This window comes from Amblyomma mixtum, chromosome 3 (genome assembly GCF_055824585.1).
Source record: "Amblyomma mixtum isolate Tamu chromosome 3, ASM5582458v1, whole genome shotgun sequence".
In the NCBI taxonomy this organism is placed as follows: domain Eukaryota; kingdom Metazoa; phylum Arthropoda; class Arachnida; order Ixodida; family Ixodidae; genus Amblyomma; species Amblyomma mixtum.
In genome coordinates, this window is record NC_143014.1 from 349820423 (window position 1) to 349847524 (window position 27102).

Here is a 27102-nt window from a genome sequence, read left to right on the forward strand (position 1 = left end):
CACGAAGGAACTCGTGAGAGCGACTCGCAACGGCATGGACAAGCAGCAGGCTGCCACGAGCAGCTCGGAAGAATGCGTGGAATATTCGTAAGCGCCCAGGCTACTTTTAGCCCATCTTTTCGTTGCTTTCGTATTGTGTGTGGCGATGGAGGCAAAATTCTAGAAGCCCGTGCGCTGCGTGATGTCAGTACAAGGAAATGGCTATGTTGCCGGCAGCCGGCGGAATAACCGAAGAGGATGCCGGCCGCGTCGTCTTAATGGCTCGCTGGTGTCACGTGAGATGCGCAGCAGAGGTAAGAAGCGCGAATGCAGTGCTACGTTCCATTGGTTCTGCGACAGTGGATTTGCACGGCTTTTGGGGACGCAGAAGACAGAAATTCAGAGCCCCCGTCGAAAGGACATTTTTCGCTAAACCACGCTTAGCTGAGCTAAACTGCAACCATTCCTCAGGAAAGAGAAATGCGTACTGCCTGACTTCTTGGCGGATACCCCAACCGCGCCGTGAGGGGAGGGATGAGAAGAAGGTGAACGAACAAAGGAGATGGTGCCTTCGTTAAGGGCTCCATGCACTTTGACGATCTGAAATCCGCGAGGCGAAAGCCTTTCCACGCAACTTTGGCTGCTACTGTTTATAGATCTGATGAGTAATTAGTCATTTCTGGTTAATGATTAACTATTAATGACTGGTTAGTGATTAGTTAGTCGTGACTAATTTGTTGATGACTAACTAGTCACGATTGGTCAACTAGATATGGTTGGTTAACGACTAACTATTCGTGACTAATTAGTCGATGACTGGTTATTGACTAGTTAGTCATGACTTGGACTAGTAACGACTAGCTATGGCTTTCACTTCAATAAGTAATGGACGGACGGACAGTCATGGCCGCGAATATGCGCTGTTAAAGGCTTTGGCCTTGAGGAACGCAACAATGTATTCGTACTCCTTACATTAGCTGCGCACGTCACGTGACGTCAGCGAGCCAATAAGACGACACGGCTGGCATCCTCATTCTCGGGTATTCTGCCGGCTGCTGGCAACATAGCCACTTCTTTAAGGATATTTATACCATGCGTATCAACTACTGGGCTGGACTGGCACAGAGACCGATTCGCTGGACAGGATGTCAATTTCTGATCGCTGATGACAGCCTGCGCAGGATATTTACAGCGTTAAGGCAATTAATAAAAAGGCGATAGCCCGACGGTAATCCGGTTTGAATTAGAGAAATCGGCCGCCAGGGCAATAATTCGAAGTTTCCAAGAACGCACAGAACGTGTAGATAAAGTTCCAGCTGTAGAAATAGAGTTCAGTCCACAAAGAAGCGAGATAGTGACTACGCCATTTAATTTTTATTTTCATTGGTAGGTCACTTTTGGAGGGGCGGTTTATTGACAAAATACATTGTTTGACTCATCTTCGAAGAAAAAAAATGGAATGGGGGGTGGGGGCGTGCTTATTAGCGCTGTGTATTTCGTGGACTTCGCCAAAGAAAAATAGAATTTGTATAAATATCGCAAAGAAAACTCCTCGCTGGAAGATGCGCCCCCGCTCCCCCCCCCCCCCCCCCCCCCCCCAGAGTCCGCCAGTGTGCTAATGGGGTCTTTCTAAACTAAATTTCTTGTTTGAGAGTGGAAAGGTGGGACTGCAGCTCTTTTCCTGAAATCCGCCCTTCATGCCTTTGTGATAGGACATGCATTACATCTTTTGATTATTTTGTCTCCTTATTCCTCACCCTGGAACGTTACGATTCGCAGCGCTCTTGGCACGACGGAACCCGTGAGCGCGACTCGCAGCGGCATGGACGAACAGCAGACTTGCACGAGCAGCTCGGAAGAATCCGTCGAAGAATCGTAAGCGCTCGGGCTACTTTTAGCCAGTGTTTTCGTTGCTTTCGTGTTGTGTGCACCGATGAAGGCGAAATTCTAGAGGCCAGTGTACTGTGCGATGTCAGTGCAGCGCCCGCATTTTGATGGAGGCAGAGTGCAAAAGTTTCACGTTCTGTGTACGATGTCACTGCATATCAGTTACCGGTCCTTAGGTTCTCTCTGTTAATCCGGAGTCATACTCTACGGCGCCTCCTTTTCTCTTCCCTCTTACACTACATACCTTCCCCGACGGTGTGGTTGAGCGGTCCATTGAGAGTGAGCCAGCTGCTGCACCTTTTCTTTCCTTTCTTTTCCTCACAATTTTTTTGTGTATTTACTGCTCCTGACACCACACCGAATCCATCCATGCACTGAAATCACGGTGACTGAAACCTTTGGAATCGTAGGAGGAGCATTGAAATTGGTTTTTGAGGAAAGCAAATGGCTCAGTAACTGTTTCAAATATCTCGGTGGGCACCGGAACCGCGCCCGTAAGGTAAAGGATAAAGGAGGGAGTGAAACAAGAAATGAAGAAAGAGGTGCCGCAGTGGAGGGCTCCGGATTAACTTCGAGAACCTGGGGCTCTTTAACGTGCACTGATATCGCACAGCACACGGACGCCTTGTGCGTTTCGCCCCCATCCAAATGTTGCCGCCGCGATCGGGTTTGAACCCGGGTATTCCGGCTCAGTAGCCGAGGGTCCTAATGAATGAGCCACTGTGGCAGGTATGGGAGCATTGAAGTCGTTGCATGGCTTCAAACAGATCACACAGGTTGGTAAATTCATTTTTGAGGAAAGGAAATGGCGCAGGATCTGTCACACATATCTCGGTGGACAACTTAACCATCAAACATGTTGCTCTTCAACATATGCAATAGAACATCGTTAGTTATTTCGGTTATATATTGTCTTGGCGGGAAAGAAATTTCTAACGCATGCACTCCTGCATCCGGTGATGAATCGTCTTTCCCACTGTCCTCGTTGTCGAATCCTCAGCCCCCTTGCACGTTTGTGCTGCGATGAAACCGCCGCGGCCTCCTATTGCCTCTGCGCTTTGCCCTTGCCGTCGCCTGCCTCGAGGCCCACAGGCTCCACGTGGTTCGTGGGGAAGGGAAGCTGAGGAGAGGCCCTTGCCAGGGGGAGAAAAGCGCGAGCAACGTCCTTCCCGGCTAATTGGAAAAACCTTCTCTGAAGCCGTAACTGGTCCGCCATTAGCTATGATCGTAACTGGACAAGGAAATGGCGCTAAAGTTTGTAACAGAGCGAGGTTTAACCACAGGAAATTTCTAAAGAGACTACGGCACCTCTTTCTTTCTCTTTTTTTTCACTCCCAACTCCCTCTTTCCTTAGGCGCGGTTGAGGTGGTCATCGAGATATGTGAGACAGATATTCCGCCATTCTAAAACCAATTTTAAAAGAGCTATCTTTATCCCTTTTGTATTTCTGACCACAGCGGCCGTTGCTACCATCTCATATGGTTTTCGTGTTTCGTGAACTCCCCCAGTAACGTTATCTAGGGCGCTGTCGCCTGCTTTGTGGCACCGGTCACAGGCACTTTGGCGTCGCATTCCTTCGCGTGTTATTCATGTCGGTGCTGCGACAGCTACGGTGGTGTTTGGCTCGCGACCTTGGAAACTGACACTGCGAATATTGCAACGAGACTCGCAGAGATATGACGGGAACCCCTACCTGCGCTCGCTTTCTCGGGAGCCACTGCTCATTTTTGCGCCGTGGACCATAGACTCTGATTTATTCACTGCTATGATTTGATTCGCCACATCGTGGGAACTGATTCTGCAATAGTATGCTCAGTGAATTCTATTAGTGTTCCATATATCGCCATAGACTGTGAAGGTCATTGCGTGATAGTGGTTTGCCTTTACGGGTTCACGTGAATGCTATACAATTTTTTTTCAATAATCTACGATGCTAAGGTACATAGAGCGCGCATTAAATTGTGTGCGCTAACTGTGCACAAAATGATTCCTATGTATCGCATTAACAGTATGCACGGAATGATCGCACACGTATTGCTTGAATGATACAAGAACTGATGCACTTAAAATATGAGCTGCGCCGTTTGGGAGAAGCTTAACACCTCTGGTGCGCGGACAAATGTTATCTGTATTTTAGGGAATGCTTTAACATGTAATGTATATTGAGATACATCCCTTTTAGACTTAAAATAACGGGAAGGCCATGCGCGTCAATAAAACAAACAAAAATATTTTCTGTTCTCCGTTCATTGGCTCAGCGCTGCGCTTACCACTGCTGACCACCAGCGCAACCACTTTTAACCTGTCACAACACACAAAGAAATGGTGTGCAGAAACCTCAAGCGCGTGGCCGCGGCAGAGTAGGTGGACAGCGAAGCATCGGCCCACCTGCCCCAGCGGGCCCGATTTTAGACTTGTCCACGCGTAAAGTACGAGGGGGTACCCAAAAGAAACCGGACTAAATTTTTTGGTCGGCAAAGCTTCTGTGGTACCGCGTTTTGCCACTAGGAGCGCATAGAACGAACATCCCAGAGTTAGTAAGCCGAGTGCCGTCGTTGAAGGAGGTCAGACTAGTTTAGGCAGAATTTTAGAGTAACGACTGTTTTGTGTGAATGTCGTTTTTGCAATGGCTGATTTTCGTGAACAGCGTGCGCCGGTGAAATTCTGATTTTTGCTCGGAAAAAGTTGAATGGAAACTCTTGAAATATTAAGAAAGACGTACAAGGACGATGCTACGGGGACAACTCAAGTGTTCCTGAATCGAAACCTGAATCAAAGCAACAATCATGCCAATGGAAAACTTCAAATTCACCTCTCCTCAAGAAAGCTCGTCAGGTGAAACCAAACCTCAAAACAATGCTAATTTGTTTTTTCGACGTGAGAGGAGTCGTCCATTGAGAATTTCTTCCGCAGGGTCAGACAGTTAGCCAGGCTTTCCACTTGGATGTTTTGAAAAGATTGGGCAACAGTGTGCGGTGGAAGCGGCCAGATTTGTGGCGGTCGGGTGACTGGTTTTTCCATCATGGCAATGCCCCTACTCACACAGCCCTGTCTCTACGACAATTTTGGACCAAAAATGGCATGACCCCTCTTCCTTAACCCTCATACTCTCCCGACCTTGCCCCGTGCTACTTTCATTGTTTCCTAGAATGAAAAAATAGGTGAATGGAAAGCGTTTCGCTGATGTTGCTGAGGTGAAGAAAAAAACGACGGAGGCACTGTCAAGCATCACAAAAGATGAATTTAAACAATGTTTTGAAAAATGGAATAAAACATTCGACAAGCGTATCATTGCAAGTGGGGAATACTTTGAAGGAAATTGAAGGTCTGTGCTTAAAATGTGAACAAATAAGTTCAAACAAAAATAAGTCCGGTTTCTTTTGGGTACCCCCTCGTAGATACCATCGGAGAAGGAAAAAACTCAGGCTAGGCGGTTTGGTCACATTTTTTGGCGCCGCTCCCCAATGCTTCCGCCGCTACTTGGCTGCCGTTTCAGCGCCCTTGCGGAGGCGCAGAAGAAAATCTAGCAGACGACGCCGCTGATCCCCGCGCTACTATTTGCTGCGCCTTCGGCCGAAAACTCCAAGTAGTCCTTGCGAAAACGCGTGACTTCCGGCACGCTTTATGGCGCGCAGCTCGGATAGCGAGGGCTCCTGAGCTTTCCTTCTTCCTCCATGGTATATGTCATGCTAACACCCCCTCACCCCCGTGTTTCGGTTATCCGTTGTCATGGGGATTGATACGCCGTTATTCGTCCACCAACCGCTATGAAGGTAACTGAAGGAAGAACTGGCGCCAGCGTCTGTAATTCGCGGCCGCTGGATTGCATAGGAAATTTCACCCCCCTGCCCTCACTATCCGAGCTGTACGCCAAAAATATGCCGGAAGTCACGTGTTTTCACAAGGAGTACTGGCAGTTTTTGGCCGACGACGCAGCAATAGTCACGATGGCCGCAGTGGCGCAGTCTCTTGCATTATCTCCTGCGCATGCGCCAGCGCGCGGAGACGACGCCAACAAACCGGAGGGAGCACTCACGTCTAACTTCAAATAATGTGACCTAACGGCCTCTACTAATTTTTTTCTTCCTTTATGCCATGCTCTGAACAATGTCATTTTTAAGAGCTTTAGCTGTGACGTTTGTCAAGGACGTGTCTGTCTGCACCGAAGGTCAAATTGACCGAAACAGTAACTATTTGAACACAATGTCACATAATAACAGTCTGCAAGTAGCGCCTTAACTCATACCCATACTTTCTATCCGTTATATATGTGCCAGTATAGCGACCATCGAAGTGGGACCCCTCCCCCTGGTATTACGATTTGCATAAAATTGCATCTGCCATCGAAACCTGAAGCACCTGAGTTGCGGCTAGTGGGAATAAAAGGGCAGGGAGAGGACAGGGAGAGGGAAAGAAGTGGGGGACCATAGAAGAAAGGATAGGGGAAGGGTGGCATTATGCACTTCGCTACTTTTCATCTCTGCCCCCTCATTCCTTGTCCTGCAGAGTTACAATTCGCAGCGGTCTTGGCACGAAGGAACCTATGAGCCCGACTAGCAACAGCATGGACGAAGAGCAGGCTTCCACGAGCAGCTGGGAAGTATCCGTCGAAGAATCGTATGCGCTCGGGCTACTTTTGGCCAGCGTTTTCGTTGTTTTAGTGATTTGTGCGCCAGTGCCTCTGATTCTGTGACGCTCCTGATATTTTAAAAATAATCACTCACAGCACACAGCGTGTTAAGACATCAGCAGAGTCGCGTCTCTACCCGTTTCGTACAACTCCTTATACAGCATGCGCTTTTGCCTGGAAAGCCGCGGTCGAAAAAAAAGAAAATAATCAAACCGAATATTGACGGCCACGGACTTATCTTCGTACAGCGATTACAATTGCCCTTCTGCTTACCCGAAAGACGCGGGCTCGATTCAGCCACGGCGGTCAAATTTCGACGGAGGCGAAATTTTAGAAGTCCTTGTACTGTGCGTTATCAGTGCACGTTAACCCCAGGGGGCCGAAATCTCCGGAGCCCATCAGTGCGGCGGCTCTCATAGCCTTAGTCGCTTTCGGATGTTAACCCCCCATAAACCAAACCAAACTTTGTATGTTCGGGAGGACAAAATTTCTAATTGAGATGAAGCCCAAATTATGTGTGGGATTCGATACGACAACCTTTTCCGCCTCCAAACCGCACACTCCGAGGACCTTCAGAGGGCCATTAAGGCCGAATAGTTTGTCGCACGTTGTTCCGAATGGCGTGAAACAATTAATCTAGTTGTGGTACACGCGTTAATTCAGCTCATTAACTGTTGTAACGAGAAAATATACCGGATATTACGAAGGTGGCTGTAAATCGCAATAGCATAGTGCAAAATATGTGGAAGATGGCGCAGCTTTGTGACTTAGAAGGGTTATTTCTGGAAAGGAAACATACCTGGGTGCTTGGATTTCGTCTTCTCCACGTTTGCTGAGCATATCTATGTAAACTCCTGAAGCTGCCGTAGCTGGCGCGCTGAAATCGAGCACTGAGGCAGTGATGGCGGATAATTTTTTTTTATGCTTCCGCACGAGCACTTATGCACTGCGGAGAATCTACTTTACCTGCTGACTGCCTCTCCCTTTCTGCTCTTCGCATCCCCTACCTCCAGGCACTTCGGTTCCGTGCGCTTGTAGTACAACATTGCCATATTTTCATGGCTCCCCACGTGCACTTATGCATTGCGGCGAACCAACGTTGGCAGCTGACTGCCTCACCTCTCCTGCTCCTCTCTTCCCCTCGGCGTCTATGCCTTCAGGCTGCGCGTGCAGCGATAAAAGCAGCGACGTCATCTATGCTTGCCCACTTACACTTTTGCGTGAATTCCGGAGAACTTACCTTGGCAGCTGACGTCCTCTGCCCTTGTGCCCATGCTGGACCCGCTTGCTCGCTAACGCGCCTTTTATCAGTGCCTACACTTACCGCACGATCATAGTTTGGCAGAGTTACGGGCGCATTTGCCTGGAAGCCGTATTGTGGAATGTATAGAAATGTATCCATATTAATGCAACTTCAATGAACATAGCGCAGGATTTTGGCGGCTATTATCTTGGAACCAACAGTTTCCTTGTACTGCATTTTTTTTACTGAAGAATCTACTCAAAAAACAGCTCAGGACGACAGATGTGCATTAAGATACTAGGTGGCACCAGCCAGGATGGTGTCACTTTTTTCCTGCCCATGTGCTTTATTTTAAGTAAACCTGAGAGGAGATATAGCACTCGTGCTCTCGTTGCCCTTGAGACTATGTGGCCTTCCACTCCTTTATTGGGTGAAACTATTACTTGTGCTGCGTCGTGCATGTTATAAGAATTTGTACTTGATTGCAGCCCCGACGAAGGAGTCAAAATCTGGCGCCTGAGTGACTTCGAGATCGACCGGCCACTGGGGAAGGGCTGGTTCGGCAAAGTCTACCTTGCCCGAGAAAAAACGACGCACTATCTCGTTGCTGCTCTCAAGGTGGGTAGACAGTGCGCATTGAGATCATTTAATGCAGAGTTTGTGTCACAGCACTGAATTCGTTGAGCGAGAATTGGTTTCTTACAGCACGTCACTGCTGCCGTATCACCTACATTTTGCTGTCCGAGAGCAGTGTACATGTGCTGTCAGCCGCGGCTCCATTTCATCCTTTATATACCGGGTGATGCGCATAAGGTGTTCTGTAATTAAAAAAAAAAGGCTTTTTCGAGTTAGCAGACATAAAACTCTCAGTGGTGCAGCGCACCAGAATACACCTAAGGCGCTTTAACTAATAGACTGCTTGACTAGTACTGAATATATAACTTTTTAACTATTACTTTTAGTCTCCTTACTTCGAGGGGTGTAGCTTCGCCTTAAGTAATATCCATATCAGTATTTAGAACTTTGAAAACGAAACTGTCCTCGGCGCTGTGGCCTAACACTAGCAGCTTAATACAGCAAAGCGTGGGTTTTTGTAAAACACACCGCCTAATGGTGCACCAATGAGCCCAAAAGGGAGACTGTTCCACCCGCTTGTCTTTGCACGCAAATGCTTATGCATGGCGCAGTTTAACCACGAACGTTTTTTTAGCCACCGTTGCGGCACACGTGTGAGGTCACAGAGGCCTATCACATTATCAAAGCTTCGCCTTGCCCGATGAAGAAATCTTAGTTGCACAGGGAGATATCTGTTATCTATCTGTATAAAGCGCACCGAACTCAGCGCTTATCCTAACGCCGTCGACAAAAAAAAAAAAAACGGCCGAACCATGCCAGAAATACGATATTCTGCTGTTTTGTCGACACGAAAGATTTTTCTTGTTTTGTAGCTTTTTTTCAGTACTACTGTAGTTTTTTTTATAGTACTTCTCTCTAGTCTGTTGTTCCGCAGTACTTTACTGGTTTGGTTTGGTTTGGTTTATGGGGTTTAACGTCCCAAAGCGACTAAGGCTATGAGAGACGCCGTAGTGGAGGGCTCCGGAAATTTCGACCACCTGGGGTTTTTTAACGTGCACTGACATCGCACAGTACACGGGCCTCTAGAATTTCTCCTCCAAAGAAATTCAACCGCCGCGGCCGGGATCGAACCCGCGTCTTTCGGGTCAGCAGCCGAGCACCATAACCGCTGAGCCACCGCGGCGGCAGTACTTTACTGCCGTAACGATACAAAATTCTGTCGTTGCTGCAAAACATTTTGTTGTTACAACAAGATCATCAGCAGGAACATTGTAGAAAATCTCTGTTACGACAGAAAATTTTATATTGTATTTCTAGATTGGGATTTGTTGCTTTTCTTCGTATTTCTTTTTCGTTGCGCTCTTGGCCAGGTATTAATCTGTAATAACTTGCCGAACTGTACGTCGCCTCTGAAATCTGATTTTTGGCAACTGTCCAGCCTTGCGGCTCCGCCATTCTGAAGCGATTTATCTAGAACGGGAACACTTTGATTGTGCGCGTACTGCATTCAAGCACTGAGACCCACGGCTTATCAAAATTTAACTAAGCTAAGCACCTATTCCGACACCTTCTCTTGCTTTGTGCCAAGATATCTTTTAAGAGCTCTAAACACTCTTTTTTGCGTACATAAACAAACTCCTTGAAAGTGAGAACTGACAGAGTGCACAGAACCTTTGCGTCTGCACGCTTAAGGCGCTGCTGTATTTTCGTGAAACTTTGTAATGTTTGTGAATGCTCGAATGCAATGGCACGTGGTCTTATCACTCTGTGACGCAATAGGCGACGAGATAATTATGGAAGTATTGTAGCCGTTCGCAATGGCTTCTACGATGTTGGAGGTTGTCGTAGTGTCGTTTCGCGCCTTAGCTCTAAACTTATTCGTCACCTTTAAACTGAACGCTGTGTGAGGGCGACGGTGATCCTGCTCTTCGTCGACCAGCTGGCACACTTGCTGATATGGCCGTCGGGAAAAAAATCGGGAAAAATATGCACAATAAACAGCGTTCAAGTTTCAGGCAGTTCTGCCAGTCTTCCTTGTCGACCGCCTGCCGATACCATACTTGATTGCCTCCGGATGCCATACGTGACCATACTTTGACAGCTTAGGCTGATTGGAAGGTTTTCATATGGTTGCGCTATATTGTTCCTAAATTCAATGTAAGGCTGCACATACCACAGCCAGCGATGAAAGTTTTGGGGGGCACTTTGCTCTTACTAAAGTGCGAAAAGCGAAAGCCACTTCCGCCTCTGTTGCTGCGCCTGTTACTGTGGTGATGACGTCATAAGTGATGTCACGCGCTTGCGCCGGCAGCTGCCAGGGTGGAGTCGGAGTGGCGGTCGGTGGGATGACGTCATAGGTGACATCACGCGTATGCGGAGTTCATTTCCGGTTAGGACATACTGCGCTATTTTGATGATGTCGTTAATATGTATTAATTTTGTGATTTTTTGTTTTATTTAGTTATTTTTTATTGTTTTTCATATTTAGGGTTACTTTTGTGTTTCTCTTTTATTTGTATTTTTTAATTTTTATAAAAATAAAAACAATAATTGTAATAATTCTAATAACTACAAATATAATAATTATAATAAAATAATAATTTCTAAGATTTATTCCTAATTCACTTTATTTGCACGTTTATTTATTATTAGTTTTATGTTATTCTTCTTACTTTAATTTTTGTTACCTCATTTTGTTAATTTTATTTTACGATGATTTCAACGATGTTTGGTTATGGCATATACACCACTGATGACGTCATCAGGATGATTGATAGCTATAATGTGACAGTTTTCGCGGACGGACAACAATGAGCCATTGAAGGCATTCGCCTTAATAATTGTTTATGTATTCACAACCAAAGGGAGCAGTGCTCGAGGGCTGTAATAACACTGCCAACCGAAATTCTTGAAATTTCTTGAGCACAGTCAGAACTCGCGGTTCGATCCCGGCCGCGGCGGTCGAATTTCGATAGAGGCGAAATTCTAGAGGCCCGTGTATTGTGCGATGTCAGTGTACGTTAAAGAACACCAGGTGGTCGAAATTTCCGAAGCCCTTCACTACGACGTCTCTCATAGCCCAAGTCGCTTTGGGACATACCCCATTAACCAAACCAAACCAAAGAGTCAGAACTGCTCGCCATCTAAGTTGTGAGGTTTCTGGCATTCTTTTTGCTACTGTGGTGTTCTCGCGCCTTCTGTTAAAAAGGCCTTCAGATAAGGTGTTTAGCAAGACACGTGCTAATCACACAAAGAAATGATGTGTAAACGTTGTGCATGAGACGGCAGCAGTGGCCTAGCGGTTTGGGCATCCGCCCCGTAAGGGGGAGGTGCGGAATCGAGTCCCTAGTGCCACCAGGTATAACCGTCAGTTTCCAGTTGGTGCAAGCTTTCCCCTTCCCTGGTGTCCGACTTCTCTGGGATGAAATTCTTGGAAAATGGGTCTCTGACCCCACCTTGAGCAGATGAAAATAGCGTTTGCCATGGTGCTTTTTGGCCAAAGCTTCCCTTAAAGGCTGCCAACAAACTCATCGTCAACGTCGTGCGTGCAGGTCCTGTTCAAGTCTGAGCTGCAGCGCTGCAATATGGAGCGTCAGTTGCAAAGGGAAATCGAGATACAGTCCCACCTAAGGTGAGCTTGCTTGCTTTGCGATCTGCATTGTCACGAGTACAGCTTGTAGCACACTGCTTTGTGCTACATTCTTGCTTGAAGATTATCCCGCTCTTTGTGTTTGTTGTTGTTCTTTTTTGTGTAGATGTAGTTATGGCGTGAGCGTGCTCATTAACTGCAATTCTTTATTTATCTTTGAAGTTTTTCAATGCGAGAGCTTTATGTAACTCTGTCACGTAAGCAAAGAGTGTCCGCAATTTTGTCCGCACGATTGCGTCATCCTTTGAAGATAAATGTGTGAAAGTGTGATTGTGACACATTGTGTGTGATAAAATGTTGCCGTGGGAAAATTTGCACAATGAAGTGTAATTATTTTAATAATTGAACGAGAAAAAACGAAAAAAATACACATAGACGTTAAAACAGCCACGGACGTCGATATAGTATGTGGACGTTTTGCTTTCGCATAGCTTCAATGCAGGTCGCCGCAGTGATATCAAGGTTTTTTTTCTTCTGCGATTATGTCACTTGTTTGCTGCGCCAGACAGCTAAGAAGCTGGAGCACATTCTTCTGACACTGTCTTCTGAGCCTTTTTTTTTCCCTCATTGGAAGTGCACACGTGCCACTATAACGTCTGATTGCAGCCAAGCAGGAAGTGAAAAATTGATAACTGCGCACAAGTAAAGTCAACACGCTCTAAAGCGAAAGGCGTTTCACAGCCCAGGTTCCGCACACGGCTTCTTTTGACAACGCTTGATTCAGTTTGTTGGCGTTCTAAGTACTAATTCTGCTGTTGTATTGGTTTTTCAGCCTCCTTATGAAAGAACAATTGATGCGTTCTGGACGTAGCATGGTGGCTCGTAGAAGATACCACGCTGTGATTTTGTACGGGGGATCTGTCCCGGTTATTTTGTTATTGTCGAAGTGGCAATGTAACAAGTCTGACGTAATACTTGGAATTTTGAAGGAGACAGGCCCCACCAGCAATTTTAAAGTAAGCTTTGCAGCGGGACATCATTGTAATAAGAAGAGTACCAGAAGCCATGCTTAGGTAAATTTCACACAAAAATTCCATGGCTGGATGTATGCCGTAATGAAGTGCATTTGTGTGCGGAAATTATAGCAGTTTGATGAAAAAGCTGATTCGAGAAACCAATGCCGTCATTCTCGTCAACTTCCGTTTCGTTGCTTATTTTTATATTTTGTATTCTCAAGCAAAGCAGTCACGGTGACGCACTGCCGCGCTTAACCTTGGTTAAGCTAACCACGGTTTTCGCAAAGCATGCTGCTGCTGTTCACACGGCAGAGATAGACTAATTGTTAACGTCGGTTAAGGTCTCCGCTCTGAAGGAAGAAAGCGGTTGCATAACTGAGCTTAAGCGTGCCCTTGTGACAAGGATATTATTAGGCGGGCAAAATAAGTGCATTGGCATTCTTTTCTCTTTTTTTTGCTTGAAAGTAAAGTATATGCATCCTTTAAACAAACTTGAAATTCATGAAGGCCTTTTCACTGAGTAATGGTTTTTAAGCGTCCATCTGTTCTGTCGTTTTCTATGTCTGCTCTGTTATGAGTGCTGATTTAGTTAATAGTCTTTAACTCGCACGCACTTCAACATTACTTGAAATTGTTGAACAGTTTGATAATAGTTTAAAGCGCAACTTCAAGCAGGCACCTGCTGATTTGAAGAAGACACTCTACTTGACAAACGTGCGTCCCACCTTAGAATATGGTTGTGCGACTTGGGATCCTGCAACAAAAACACTTATGAGCGAACTCAAACGATTTAAAAAACCAGCAACAAGGTTTGTGTCCGCAAACTATGATTTCACCAAAAGCTCCTCTCAGATTTGCAAAAATTTGGACTGGGCTTTACTGCAAGACATACGTAAATACTTATGACGCAAATACCCAAGGCAGACGCAAATACGCAAGACAGACTGCAAGACAGACGCAAATACCTAAGACGGCTATTTCACAATATTTTTATAGGCTCAACAGGTTTGTCTAAAGATTCATGCATGAAAGCTCCCAGCTACATATCCTCCCGTTTAGATCATTCTTCAAAACGTTCAAGAATATCAGTGACGCATAAATGTCTTTAAAAACTCTTTTTTTTCCCAGAACAGTGCATGACTGGAATAAATTGCCGGAAGAAGTTGTCTTAACCCCGCAAACTTCTTTTGAAAATGCTCTGTCGCGACTTTTGTTGAATTAACTTTTTTTGCGTCTTTCTTGCTTTCATGATTCTTTTGTTATAAGTTTACTCAGTATTGGAATGCGATGTATTTTTTTTATTGTTTGCTTGTTTGTTTTGTACACAGTGTCATCTGCATGACAATGTATGCTTTGCAACTGTATCGCCCCTACAAAAATGCCCTCAACGGGCGCTGTAGGTACCTGAATAAATAAATAAATAGTGTAAAATGGGGTTGTTCAAACGTATGTTCAGAATACTTTCTTTTTCTTCCCTTCCTTTGTGTTGCCTTTATCTTTCAGTGCGCACTAACACAGCGGTTGCTTTGCGAGTGACCACCGGTGCCAGGCTGGTTCATTTGCCCAACGGCCACTTTGGGCCTTCCCTCGCAGGCACTCAAACATCCTGTGCCTGTCCAACTGGTTTCATGACAGTACCCACGTCTACCTCATCCTGGAATATGCGCCTCAGGGGGAGTTGTATCGCCATCTTCGTGACGCAGAGCGATTCACCGAACAGCGAGCAGCCACAGTGAGTGCTCTGTCCTCTTCTCACCCATGATTCACCCCCCCCCCTCCCCCATGACTTCCGTCACCGTAGCTTTCAGTCATGCCGCAGGCCCTCCTCTGATGCTCTTACAAAAGCGCTGTGCCTCTGGACACAAGAAAGTAGTCTGATCTCTAGGGCTGGTTAATAATGGCAGATGATTCCAGTGGAGAAATTAGTTTTGCGTTGAAGAACAGGTGAAGGAAGGGTTATTGAAGAATGGAAATGAAAACTGATTTTTGGTTAAAGGAAATGGCGCAGTAGCTGTCTCCCTTATCTCGGTAGTCACCCGAACAGCGTTCTAGGGGAAGGAATAAAGGAGGGAGTGAAAGAAGAAAGGAAGAAAGAGGTGGCGTGGTGGAGGTCGCCGGAATAAGTTCGACTGCCTGGGGATCTTTATCGTGCACTGGCATCGCGCAGCACACGGGCGACTTTGCGTTTCGCCTCGGTCGAAACGTGGCCGCCGCGGTCGGGTTCGAACCATGATACTCCGGCAAAACTGAACCACCGCGGAGGGTTGGGTATTAAACAATGTGGTTTTTGGGGAGCCATAATGTTAACGCTTGCAAAAGTTTTAACGGCCGACTAGGACGAGCAAATGAATAGGCCGACTTAAACGACGAGGATGAGAAGGATGGCTGATGACACTCAGCGCACCGTTTATGCAGCTAATTCTTGCAACTCCTTTGTTCTGGAGTGGAGCTCACCTTCAGGGAAAGTAATGATTATAGGGGTGTGCGGTTGGTATTTTCTAACGCTCGATCCCAATTCGAATGGAAAAACAACTGTTACTAATATTCTCTGCTGATGTCCAACTCCTTACAAAACCGATAACCGTGCGAAACAGCCAACAGCTAGCGGCGGTGCTGCGAAACGGTGCTACAAATGGAGTTTCAGCTGTAGCTGTCAAGAGACGCAAGGTTGATCTCCAAAGGTGGACGCAGCACGAAGTCAGTGTGATAACTCTATTACTGTCATGTTATACGTACAGGAAAAGTGCTCTCTCTGTGGCGGTCATGTTATAGTTGCAGAAAGCGATTGAATCATCGCCGCATCTCAATAGAGGAGAGAGGTGAAAGATATATGAACCCGGGCGCCTAGATCGGGATCAAGGCACGGTCTGCTATAACTGCCTGTGCCCTGCCATGTTTTCTTGTCTTGTTGGTCATGTATGAGCAATGTGATGCAGCTGTTGTATACTTTTGTCTTCAGGGATACTGGCAAATACAACAGCTGTATCTTACCGGTACTCACCTATGGGGCAGAAACGTGGAGGCTGACAAAGAGGGTTCAGCTTAAGTTTAGGACAACGCAGCAAGCTATGGAAAGGAAAAGGACAGGTGTAAAATTAAGAGACCGGAAGCGGGCAGAGTGGGTGACTGAACAAACACGGGTTTATGACATCCTAGACGAAATCAGGAGGAAGTGGGCTTGGGCAGGGCACGTGATGCGAAGCCAAGATAACCGCTAGTCCTTAAGGGTAACGGAGTGGATTCCAAGAGAACGCAAGCGTAGCAGGAGGCGGCAGAAGGTTAGTCGGGCGGAGGAGATTAGGAAGTCTGGATTGATACGGTGGCCTTAGCGGTAAAAGGACATGATCATCATCATTATCATTAGCCTGACTGCAGGGGACGCAGTCAGGCTAATGATGATGATGACGAGCAGTATGAACGCCGCCACACGTATTAAACGCGTCGCGGCACTGAAGCCCCCATCCCGCGCTGTCCGATCGCGGCAGCATGCTGTGGGGCGGGGGTTTTTCACGGCAACAATCGTCGACCGTGATAGTCTGTATAGCAACTAAAAACTGCTGAACCAAAAAACTCTGTATTTTCGGCTCTAATTCCTCGTAGTGATTTGAAAAATCCCTGAATTTTCCGCTGCATTTTTCCTTTTTTTTGTTAATCATTGCCGTTTCAGTAGAGATTAGTGAAGGCCAAAGAAATTGAATTTTCCATGCGCTACTCATTACGCTTGTATTTCAGGCAGGAACTGTACGTCTGGAGAGATGGGCGCAATCACCGTCTAAAAGTTATATTACAAAATAAAAAGCTAAGAATCCAGTTTTGAGCTTTATTCAATGATAATGCACTTCTTGATAGAAGCTCGAAGAAAGTAGGAATGTAAATGACTAGAATAACTCCTACTTCGTACTTGTACAACTAATGACAGTATCGCTCGGTACATGGCTACCATATTTACTACCGAATTGGTCAATCCGTCGTATATTATCGATCCCTTGCACAACTTGTAGATGTCGTTGCTTTTTTTTTTACAAAGCGCGCTCACCTTCCCCCACACAGTACACCTACCAGCTGTGCCAGGCGCTCAAGTTCTGCCACAGCACCAAGGTGATCCACCGGCACATCAAGCCAGAGAACTTGCTCCTTGGCTTCAATGGAGAGATCAAGATCGCCGACTTCGGCTTGTCCGTGCACGCGCCCTCTCTCAGGTGGGCACACAGGCTAGCTTTCACTTGGAATGCTCGATTGTCTGTAGAGGCTATACACGTTGACAGTTGGTCCTTTTTTTTTAATATCTGCCTAGTACGCTGTGTACAGGGTTCTCCCTATTTATGTGGCCGCGTTGTAAAAAATCACCCTGCACCAACTAACGGACTATTTCGGCTCAGGCGCAGACCACAGTGAAGCTTACCATATTCCGCGTTTTCCGATATAAAGTTTCGCATAGGAACGTACCTGCATGTACTGGAATCGGTTAAAAACTGCAGTCGTCTGCGCAGAGAATTTTCGTCGAGGCAAGTAGAATAGCTATTTTGAGCGGCTGCACCATATGGGGTACTGTGAGACTTCCCCCAGCTCGAAGCAGGGTCACTGGTTTTCTCGCAGCTCGCCAGGTGTTGCAGCCTCTGAAATCGGCGATTCCGCTTGCCTCGACGAATATTGTCTGCGCAGACGACTGCAGTTCTTTCGCCGAGTTCTGTCACTACGGGTAAGTTCCGGTGTTAAGTTATTTATCGGAAAACGCAGACTGTTATGAGCTGCCCTGTTGTCTGGGCCTGAGACCAAATAAGCCACTAGATTCAGCAGGAGAAATATTTTCAACCCGGACAGATAAATACAGAACACCGTGCATACAGCTGTTTTGTATGAACGAACTACACGGGGTTTAGGGCTAAATTCAAAAGCTATACTGTTTCCTTTTTTAAAGCGAAAGCTTTACTACTTGCACTTTCAGCCTTTGCCGTGGCGCGGCGGTGCCACCACCACCGGCGCCTAACGCCTGCGCTCTCCGCTAGGAGCGCAACAGGTGCTTTGTGACGTCACGCCGAAGAGAAGGGCGACCGACTCGCGCCGTCGCAAGCCGCGGCGGTGCCACCACGGCGTGGCCTCCGCGATGGAAGCGCGCTTTTAAGGCTGATGCCTTTAATGCCTCATCGTTGTAAGCAGGAGCTGTCGACAGAAATGTCACGCTTTTCAATTGGTCGAAACGGTCGTGACGTCACAGTGCGCCAATTTCAAACGGGGCCAATTGTACTTTGGCTACTAACCATGCAACCAATTAAAGGGATCGTTTAGTGATGCTCCAAGTAAGTTTGACTGAGTTTAATTATTTCCTTACATAACCAATCAGTCAAACCTTTCTAGTCAGACCAGATAAATAAATAAAACTCAGTAAGAAATTTGCCGAGCTTGGGAATCGAACCCCGTTCTCCGGAGTGCGAGTCGAGCACGCTACCACTCCGCCATGCCAGCTTCTTTTTTTCTTTATTGCCTGGATTTTGCAAAGAAAATTGGACAAAACAAACAATCAACAAAACACAATAAACGCTATGTACATACGACTCGTGGTCAGCCAGCATGAATCTGGCTTCGTCTAATTAAAATTCAGGCAATGTACAGAGCGGCTCTAGTTTTGAGAGCCAGTCCGGAGGGTTCGCACCGGCCTTCTGAATGGCCAGAAACATGTCCATATTTTCGCGAAAGTAAATCCTGGCAGGTCTTGCGTCTCGGTCACAATGGTAGCCTGCCATTCTGGAGCGCCATATACAGTGGAGGCCTGTCAGCATTATTAAGTCGAAAGGCACCCCATCCTCATTTTCAACAGATAAGTACCGAATGCCGTACGGGTCTAGCAGAATTTTTTTCTTTAAGGTTCGCTGCAACACATCCCAAAAATAAACCCCTTTCCAACGGTGTAAAAAAACATGGTCTATTGTTTCCGGCTTCCTGCAAATCATTTCATTTCATTTATTGGTTTTGTTTGGCCAGTACAGAGACTGCAAACAAGGGAGAGCAAGCTAAAGGCGCCTAGTAGCGCCTGACAGAGGCCTGCCCTCCCCATGTAAAAAAAAAAACAAAACAAAGTGGCACTTGGCAATGGTACAAAGTTTCCATAAGTAACAGAAACTAGAATAGCAGCGGATATATTGGCAACGAAACAGAGATCAAGCATGCATAGAGCTAAGCACAACAAACTAAGATCAAAACATAACAAAGACAAAAACTGATTAGGTAGAAACACACCACAACTAGCTATAACAAAAATATTCATGAACAGTTTTCCTAAACCTGACCTCGGACATATTTTGTAGCGACAATTCTGTTAAATATGGATAGGTGTTTAATGTATGAGGAATTATGTGAGTTAGTTTTTGGAACCCATAGTTTGTACGGGATTTTGATGCATGGTATTGAGGGTGCCTAAGACTGTATGCTGTTTGAGCAATTAAATATGTGCTCTCGAAATCCTGCCAGTTTCCTTTCATAAGGTTTCTGATATAAAAAGCAAGCTTCTTGTGGTAAGCCGCCGTGATGGTTAGCAGTCTATGGTTGAGGAAGGAAGGACCTGTGCTCTCACTGTAATGTAAATTATCAATCGCTCGTACAGCTCTTTTTTGTAAAGTAAGTACTTTCACAAGATTGGTTGAGGTAGTCGTTCCCCAGATCAACAAACAATATTGTACATGCGAAAAGACTAGAGAGAAATAAATTTGTAGTTTGAATTTTCGAGGCAGTATTGTGCGAGATTTATTTAGGATACCAACAGAGCGAGCCATTTTAGTGCAAACGTAGTTTACATGATCTGTCCAGAGTAAATGTTCTTCAAAAATGACTCCAAGGAACATTGTAGAGCTGACACGAGTTATAGGAGCTTGTTCGAAGTGAATTTGGAAGTTGTTCGGAACTTCCTTATTTTTGGCTCTAAACAGTATGTACTTTGTTTTCCTGACATTAAGTTCTAACCTATATAATTTTAACCAAACAGACAATTGGGATAACCAACTATTGGAGGCTGCTTGCAAAATATTACTATCTTCACCTGAAAAAAATACGTTAGTATCGTCTGCATAGATTATAATGTTGTCTGCTGGACGAAGGTTGACGATATCATTAATATATAATAAGAACAACGAAACAGTGAGATCCCCAGGGTAAAAAGAATTCCTTTCCCTCTAAAAATTTTTTAACCGGTAAGGTTCCAGTGTGCAGCTTAAAAAAGAAGGTTTTTGTTCCTGGCGGCACCTGCATTTTTTTCACTCTCTTTAGAAAATATTTTCCTGGGCCTCCACTGTACAAGGCCCTGTACAAGGGCACGGGGAAAACTACATCGCACAAAGAACGGTGCAGTTTCTTTCGTTTCACAGTGGACAGAAAGTCATTCGAAAACCGCGCGGAAAGAAACCTTACACTGGCAACGATTTCCCGGTAAAAACCGCTGACCCTACTGTAAACCTCAGCAGTTCCGACTACGTACTCCGGCAGCAGGCGCCGCAGCCTAACTTGGCATACGGTGCGCAAAAATGGGTCTCTTTGTGTCCCGAAAAAACAAGAAACGATTCACCAGCTGCCGAAGAAACAAATGGCCCAGTCCCAGTCCACCTTCCTGTACCCGTCTGAACAGGTTGGTCCGGCTGCAGCGCTCCCAGTCAGACGACCAGATGAAGACGGCGAAAATTCTGTGCAGCTTTTGAATGCTTAACCGTGAACAGTGCAACACCTGCATGACGTACCAGAGCCTGCTGATGAAGAACAGCTTGCAAACAGTGGCTCTGGCAAAAATTGACAAGGTCGTCCCTTTCCACTTATCCGCTCTCTCCCGTATCTCTTTGACCTGCCCTGTCCAATACTGTTCGCTGTCACGGTACGCATCGAGCGGAACGACCAAGTACTTATCTGGTGTCGTCGTCCAAGGCACACTGGCGAACCGTTCAGGCGTAGACGCCCACCCGCCATGCCACAACCCGAGGCACTTCGACCAGTTAACCCCGCTTCCCGTAGCTTGGCTGAAATCGCGTACACATTTAACTGCCTCGCTTATGCCTCCCTCGTCCACGGCAAACACTGCAATGTCATCAGCGTACGCTAAGAGCTTAACTTCGGCTTCTTGCAAACTGAATCCGTTTATACTCCTGTTTTTCAGTATCTTCAAACAAAGGGTCTCCACATAAATACAAAATAAAAGGGGGCTGAGGGGACAGCCCTGGCGCACCGAACGCTGCACGCTAATGGGGGCCCCCAGACTCTTGTTAACGATCAATCTCGTCGTGCAGTTCCGGTACGCCAGGGCCACACCCTCGCGAATAACAGAACCAACATTAACATGGCCCAATACTGCAAAGAAAAGCTCGTGGGCGACGCAGTCAAATGCCTTTTCTAAATCGATCTGGAGAATTGCCACCTGGCCACTAGTGTCATCACAGCATTCTAAGACACTGCGCGCAACGTGAATATTTGTAAAAATAGACCGCCCTTTAATCCCGCAGGTCTGATCCGGACCAACTAAGTAATGAATCGCGGTCTGCAACCTTCGCGCCAGAACCTTCATGTAAATTTTTGTACTCTACGTTCGTGAGTGCTATCGGTCGGTATGCTGTTACCAATCGCAATCTGTCTATGTCGTCCGTTTTGGGAATCAGCACAGTATGGGACGAACCATAGGATGGAGGCAGTGCTTTTATTTTAAAGGCTTCATTAAAGACAACCTTCAAGACCGGGGAAATTACAAGTTTAAATTCTTTGTAGAATGCCGCGCTCAACCCGTCGGGTCCAGGCGACTTACCTGGGTTCAAACTGTCTATTGCTTGCGCAACTTCCCCTTCAGTTATCTCCTGCTCTAATCTTTCTTTAGTTTCGTCGTCCAGACGCGGCATCTTGGCTAGAAACGCCTCCTTAAATGTGATAGCATCTACCGGATGCGATGCGAAGAGCGCCTGGTAATGCTCGAAAAAAGCTGCTTTGATGTGGTCGATGTCCGTTTTCAAAACACCTCCCCATTCTATTTCGTTAATGTGATTTCTTTCGGCACGGGCCTTTTCTAAACCAAGCGCTCGTTTCGTTGGCGCTTCCCCTGCAGCCATATCTTCTGCCCTTGCCCTCACCAATGCTCCCCGATAACGTTCTTCTTCGATAAGCTCCAGCTTTTATTTGGTTTTTCTTATGTCTTCTATCCATTTACCAGGCGCTCGGCATTCCTGTGTTATCATCTTCTGAAGCAGTGCCTTTAGCTCCATTTCCTGTTTTTTTCCTCATGACGTATACAGGTGGCTCTTTCTATGGCTTTTAATTTTAAAGTTTCTTTAGTGAGCTCCCACTGCTGCCAAATCCTCATGTTGCTACTTGGTTCTATTTTTGCTAATTCTTACCTTACAGCTCGGTTATAAAATTCGTCCTGAAGTAGCTTGTCGTTTAACTTCCACATTTCCCACGAAAAACCATTCCCCTTCTTAACGATTCCTATGCAGCATTGAACCAAACAGTGGTCAGAAAAAGGAACCGGCAGTACTGCATAACTATTGCATTTAGGTACAGTATCCGCGGATGCATAAATGCGGTCTAGCCGTGCGTGACTTGAGCCCTCCAATCGTGTGTACTTTACAGCACGCGCTCCTTCAAGACACTCGGCCACATCCTCGAGGTTGCAGTTAACAATCATTCGTAACAACACTTGAGTGCTCTTATCTCGGAAACTTCGGACGCTTGACGTGTCGCTCGATGGTTTGGAATGAACAAAGGTGCGTCTAGTGAATGCGGTGTCTTCGTTCACTCCCATCTTCCTCCCTTCCCGTTACGGCGAGGTTTAGGTGTCCACCGAGATATGAGAGACACATTTCCTTTCCTCAAAAACCAATTCACCGACGAGCAAGGCGTATTTGTCCGCGTTTCAGATTGACCCAAGTTGTCGTGACGTCACCGCGCGCGAAATTTGACGGGTGTCCACCGAAATATGTGAGACAGTTACTGCGCAACTTCCTTTCCTCAAATACAATTTTCATTTTGTTCATTACGGCCCCTCTTTCTTCTTTCACTCACACTTCCTCCCTTCCTGTACGGTGCGGCTCAGGTGTCCACCGAGATGAGAGAATTACAGACCATTTCCTTTCCTCAAAAAGCGTTGCGTTCGAAGGGCAACGCACCGCGCCGAACAGGTGGTGGCGTTCTTTGGACTCCGTGGCAGCGCTACAACACGCTGTCGCGTTCCACTCCTAAAGGCGAAGCTTAAACGTCATTAATTGGCAGTTAATTAACGTACCAACAAAATGTGCAGTGAACAATCGCGTAGCAGAATGCAGCACTCAGGCTTTCGCCTTTCAACTTGGATTTACCAGGACACTTACCATGAGTGCCAAGGATGCCGTTGTAGCCAGTGCAGGAACAGCAGTTCTACAGTCTGCATTAACCTCACCAGCAACCAAGTATATCCTCACAGCGCAGCGATTATAGTTTCACTACAAGTTGTACATAGAATAGCCAAGTGATCACCACAGCAGCACCAAGGTATACAACAAGTTTCACACAAGCACCACAACACCACGACTATCATGTGATCGAGGGCGTAGCCATGGGTATTGCGTTCGCGATTTCCCGGCTTAACCAAGTTGAGCCAAAGCCATTTTTGTGTGTGTTCGAAAGTTTGGTGAACAAAGGTTCGGCAAATGTAAATTGTCCTTGTATAGGAGTTGAGGAGACAAGGAAAGGGAAAAGAGGGGCCCGTTATGACATGCATGACGGTAAACACTCACTCAAACCAAGAAGCGTAGGGTTTGTTTTTTTAACTTGTGGCAGTCGCCAGTTTGAGATTAATGTGGTATATTTCAAATATAATTGATTAGAAAAGAGAAGAACAAACTACGTACCGCCAGTGGTATCCGAACCCACGACCTTTGAATTTCGCGTCCGGTGCTCTACTGACTAAGCGAAGGCGACAGCAGTGCAATCTTCTGCATTCGAGAGTATTTATTTGCAGTGTAACCGAACCTTGACAGTGTTCATCAGCTCCATCCTCGTCCATAGCGGCGGACGTAGAACGTCCTGCATTAGCGCGAGTGCCACGTAGGAAAGTGATCGAATGGTTAGGGCGGAAGGGAAATCGAGGCCCTCGTTAGCTACAGAGCAGACAAGGGAAGGCAAAAGAGGGCTCTTTATCACATAAAGGACGGTAGCCGACAGTCACCGAAATCAAGGAGCATAGAGGACGTTTTCATCATACGCGCGTCATCATAGATTAACTGCTTCTATAGTAAGTGCAGCTTCGCCCTTCGCCCCTCGGCTAGCCTCAGTGCAACTAATTCACGGCTTAGACACACCTGCTGTCGCGTCACGACTCACGATGCTGAAACGAGAAAGCAGAAGCGACTTGAACTACCCTCGAGCGATGGTCAGTGACTGCAAGAAGAGCTGCAAAACCGCATCAGAGCAGGAGATAGCCAACTGTTTGTTGATAACTGGTAGGGACATGACTAGCGCAATAGCGAGCGGTTCATTTCCACTTAGTGCAAGATCGAAATACACGCATCTTGAATCTTTCAATGTTGCCTGCAGGCGACGCACAGTGTGCGGCACAGTGGAGTACATGCCGCCGAAAATCGTCATGGGCGCCGAATACAACGAGAAGGTGGGCCACTGGTGCCTGGGCTTCCTGATCTACGAGATGGTGATGGGCTGCTCACCCTTCCAGTCGGATTCAGTTCAGCGCCTAAGGGCGGCCGAGCTTTAGTTCCCGGACCATGGCGGTGCCGATATTCGTGACATCACAGGAAAGGTTAGCAGCACGCACGAATTGCGTGAAGTAGTGTGCCGCTGGTGGCTACAGGTTGCATCTATAACTGTCGGTGAAGCATACGTGCTGATTTGTTTTGCCTGTCCGCACTGCACATATACACTGCCGCCAGAGTCCAGTTCTGTTCTCTTCATATTGGTGCCGCTCCTTTCGCCTAGGAAAGTTTGCATATTGCACACAAAGAGACCTCTGCGTATACGGTTTTCTTCTTCAGAAGTAGCGAATCTGGCATTAAGTTATCTTTGTCTTCAATGCGCCTATTTTATAGAAATATATTCAGTTTTTGATAGACAAAGTCAGATAAACTGACAGGTAGAGAGGTTAAGGTAGGGTAGGGTAGCGAAGCAGTCTGGGTACGGTATGGTTGGTAAGGTATGTAGGGCAAGGTAGGGTTGGACAGTTCAGTGCGCTGTAGTGTAGGCAGGTTAATGAGGGTAAGTACAGTAGTTAATGGGAGGTAAGGGTGGATAATATACATAACGGCATTTAGGTTCGGTTGCGGTGGGGCGCGTAAGGGTTGGTACGGGAAAATAGGTGCTTTAGGTACGGAGATGGACATACTGTTTAGCTTTAAATATGCGAACGACTGCTGTATATTCTCTTATTTTCACAGCTGGTCCAGAGACGTCCGGCAGACCGCATTTCCTTGGATGAAGTGCTGGCCCACCCGTGGATCACGAAAAATGCGGACACCACAGTAGTGTCCTCTGAAAAGAATCTTGCGGGCACCGTTCATTGTGTTCACTGGTCACGCTCATTTTGTAGTGCACTTTTGAAGAGGCATCTCAAATTCCTTTTATCGGTTTAGGTGTTGGGGTTTCGTGTTTTTTGCGCGTTCATATTGTTAGTACATTAGTAGTGGAATTATAGGGCATTTATTCGGTAAATTTTTACTCAGTTTCGCAAAAGGCGTTTTTAGAATATTCGATATATAAAAGGAGAATATCTTTTTTTGAAATCAATTTAAGCCCACAAAAACACGCACAAAAGGATAAACGCACAGGACAGGCGCTAAATTCATCTGATTTATTCGCAGGCAAGAGAGCAAATATATACATAAAAGGAGACATGCGCAGTAAAGAAACACATCGTCAGTTCACAATACGTGCTCAAGACAGCTGTACTCTGCCTGCAAAAGATTAACAGACGCGTCACTCGCACAGTCATTCCCCTCTTCCTGATATGAAAGGCTTCTAATTGTTCATGTGCCGTCTTATCACCGCCTCTGCCAAGTATCTTTATCTCCTTTCGCCGCGGCTCGCACGCTCTGTAGTTCGCACAATGCTCTGTTAAATGTGTCCCTGCACCGCTTAACGCCTGCAAATTTTCCCCCGCCCGATCACTGAGACACCGCCCGATCATTGACACACCGCCCGGTCTGGCCTATGTAAGCCCTCCATCCGGTCAACAGTATCTCGTATGCGACACCGGAACAGCAGTCGATATACTTACTTGAGTGCTTCTTCGTGCAGTCACTCTTCTTTTCCGCGCACGAAATGCGTGAGCAAAGTTGGGCGAGTTTCCTCGGTGCAGAAAACACCACAGGAACGCAGTGTCGGCTTGCCACTTTTTTCACATGAGCTGCAACCTTGTGATTATGTGGCAGCACTACAGGTTTAAACGAGTTCTTTTCCAGTGCGCTCTCTTTGGCGAACATAAAGCATGACCGGCTTGGTTTTCCGAAGGAGGCCCTCGGCCACGGAAACAATGACTGCGCAGGGGAACGCGTCCGTAAGTACCCGGTGTACTTGCTTATTAAAGTTACACTGCATAGCATGCGAGCACGACTTTGAGAGAGCAGATCCCAGACAAAGGCCGGCAATAGACCTCTTGACAGCTTTCTAGTGAGCATAATCATATGATAAAAGCTTTCTGTGCCCGTGGAATGTACTCCCAACATACATGATCATCCCCTAGAGTAAAATTGACGTCTAAACATTGCAACGATGCTTGTAAAGGGAGTTCGTCCGTAAATCTGAATCCCCTCCCATTTTGCTGAAAGCTCTCCAAGATGCTACCAACAGCGTCGGTGCAATACATGCTGTTTAGTTTTTTCAAAACAATAACAAAATCGTCTACATACATAAAAACTTTCAGCACACCCTTCCCATTAAAGCTTTGCTCAAGGGCGGAGTCAATAAAAGCTAAAATCAGGTTGAAAAGCACGGGCGCAACGCAGAACCCAATGCAGATCCCTTTTCTCTATGACGATAAAATTTATTCGCAATGAGATAAAAGTAACGTCCAAAAAAAACTCAAGAACGGGCATAAAATTCTCCACTGTAAGGTCACATGAGTTGTGGAAATCCACATCTCCGCTTTCTTCTATAGCACTCCTGCAACACCGAACAAATCATCGTGGGGCACAGCATAAAACAGATCTTCCACGTCTACAGAGAAGATATAACCAACTGA

At 46.4% G+C, this 27102-nt stretch overlaps 1 pseudogene; it reads left to right on the forward strand.

Annotated features, from left to right (window-relative positions):
• Positions 1–34: 34 nt before the first annotated feature.
• LOC149356325 (aurora kinase C-like) lies at positions 35–27102 on the forward strand (annotated as a pseudogene).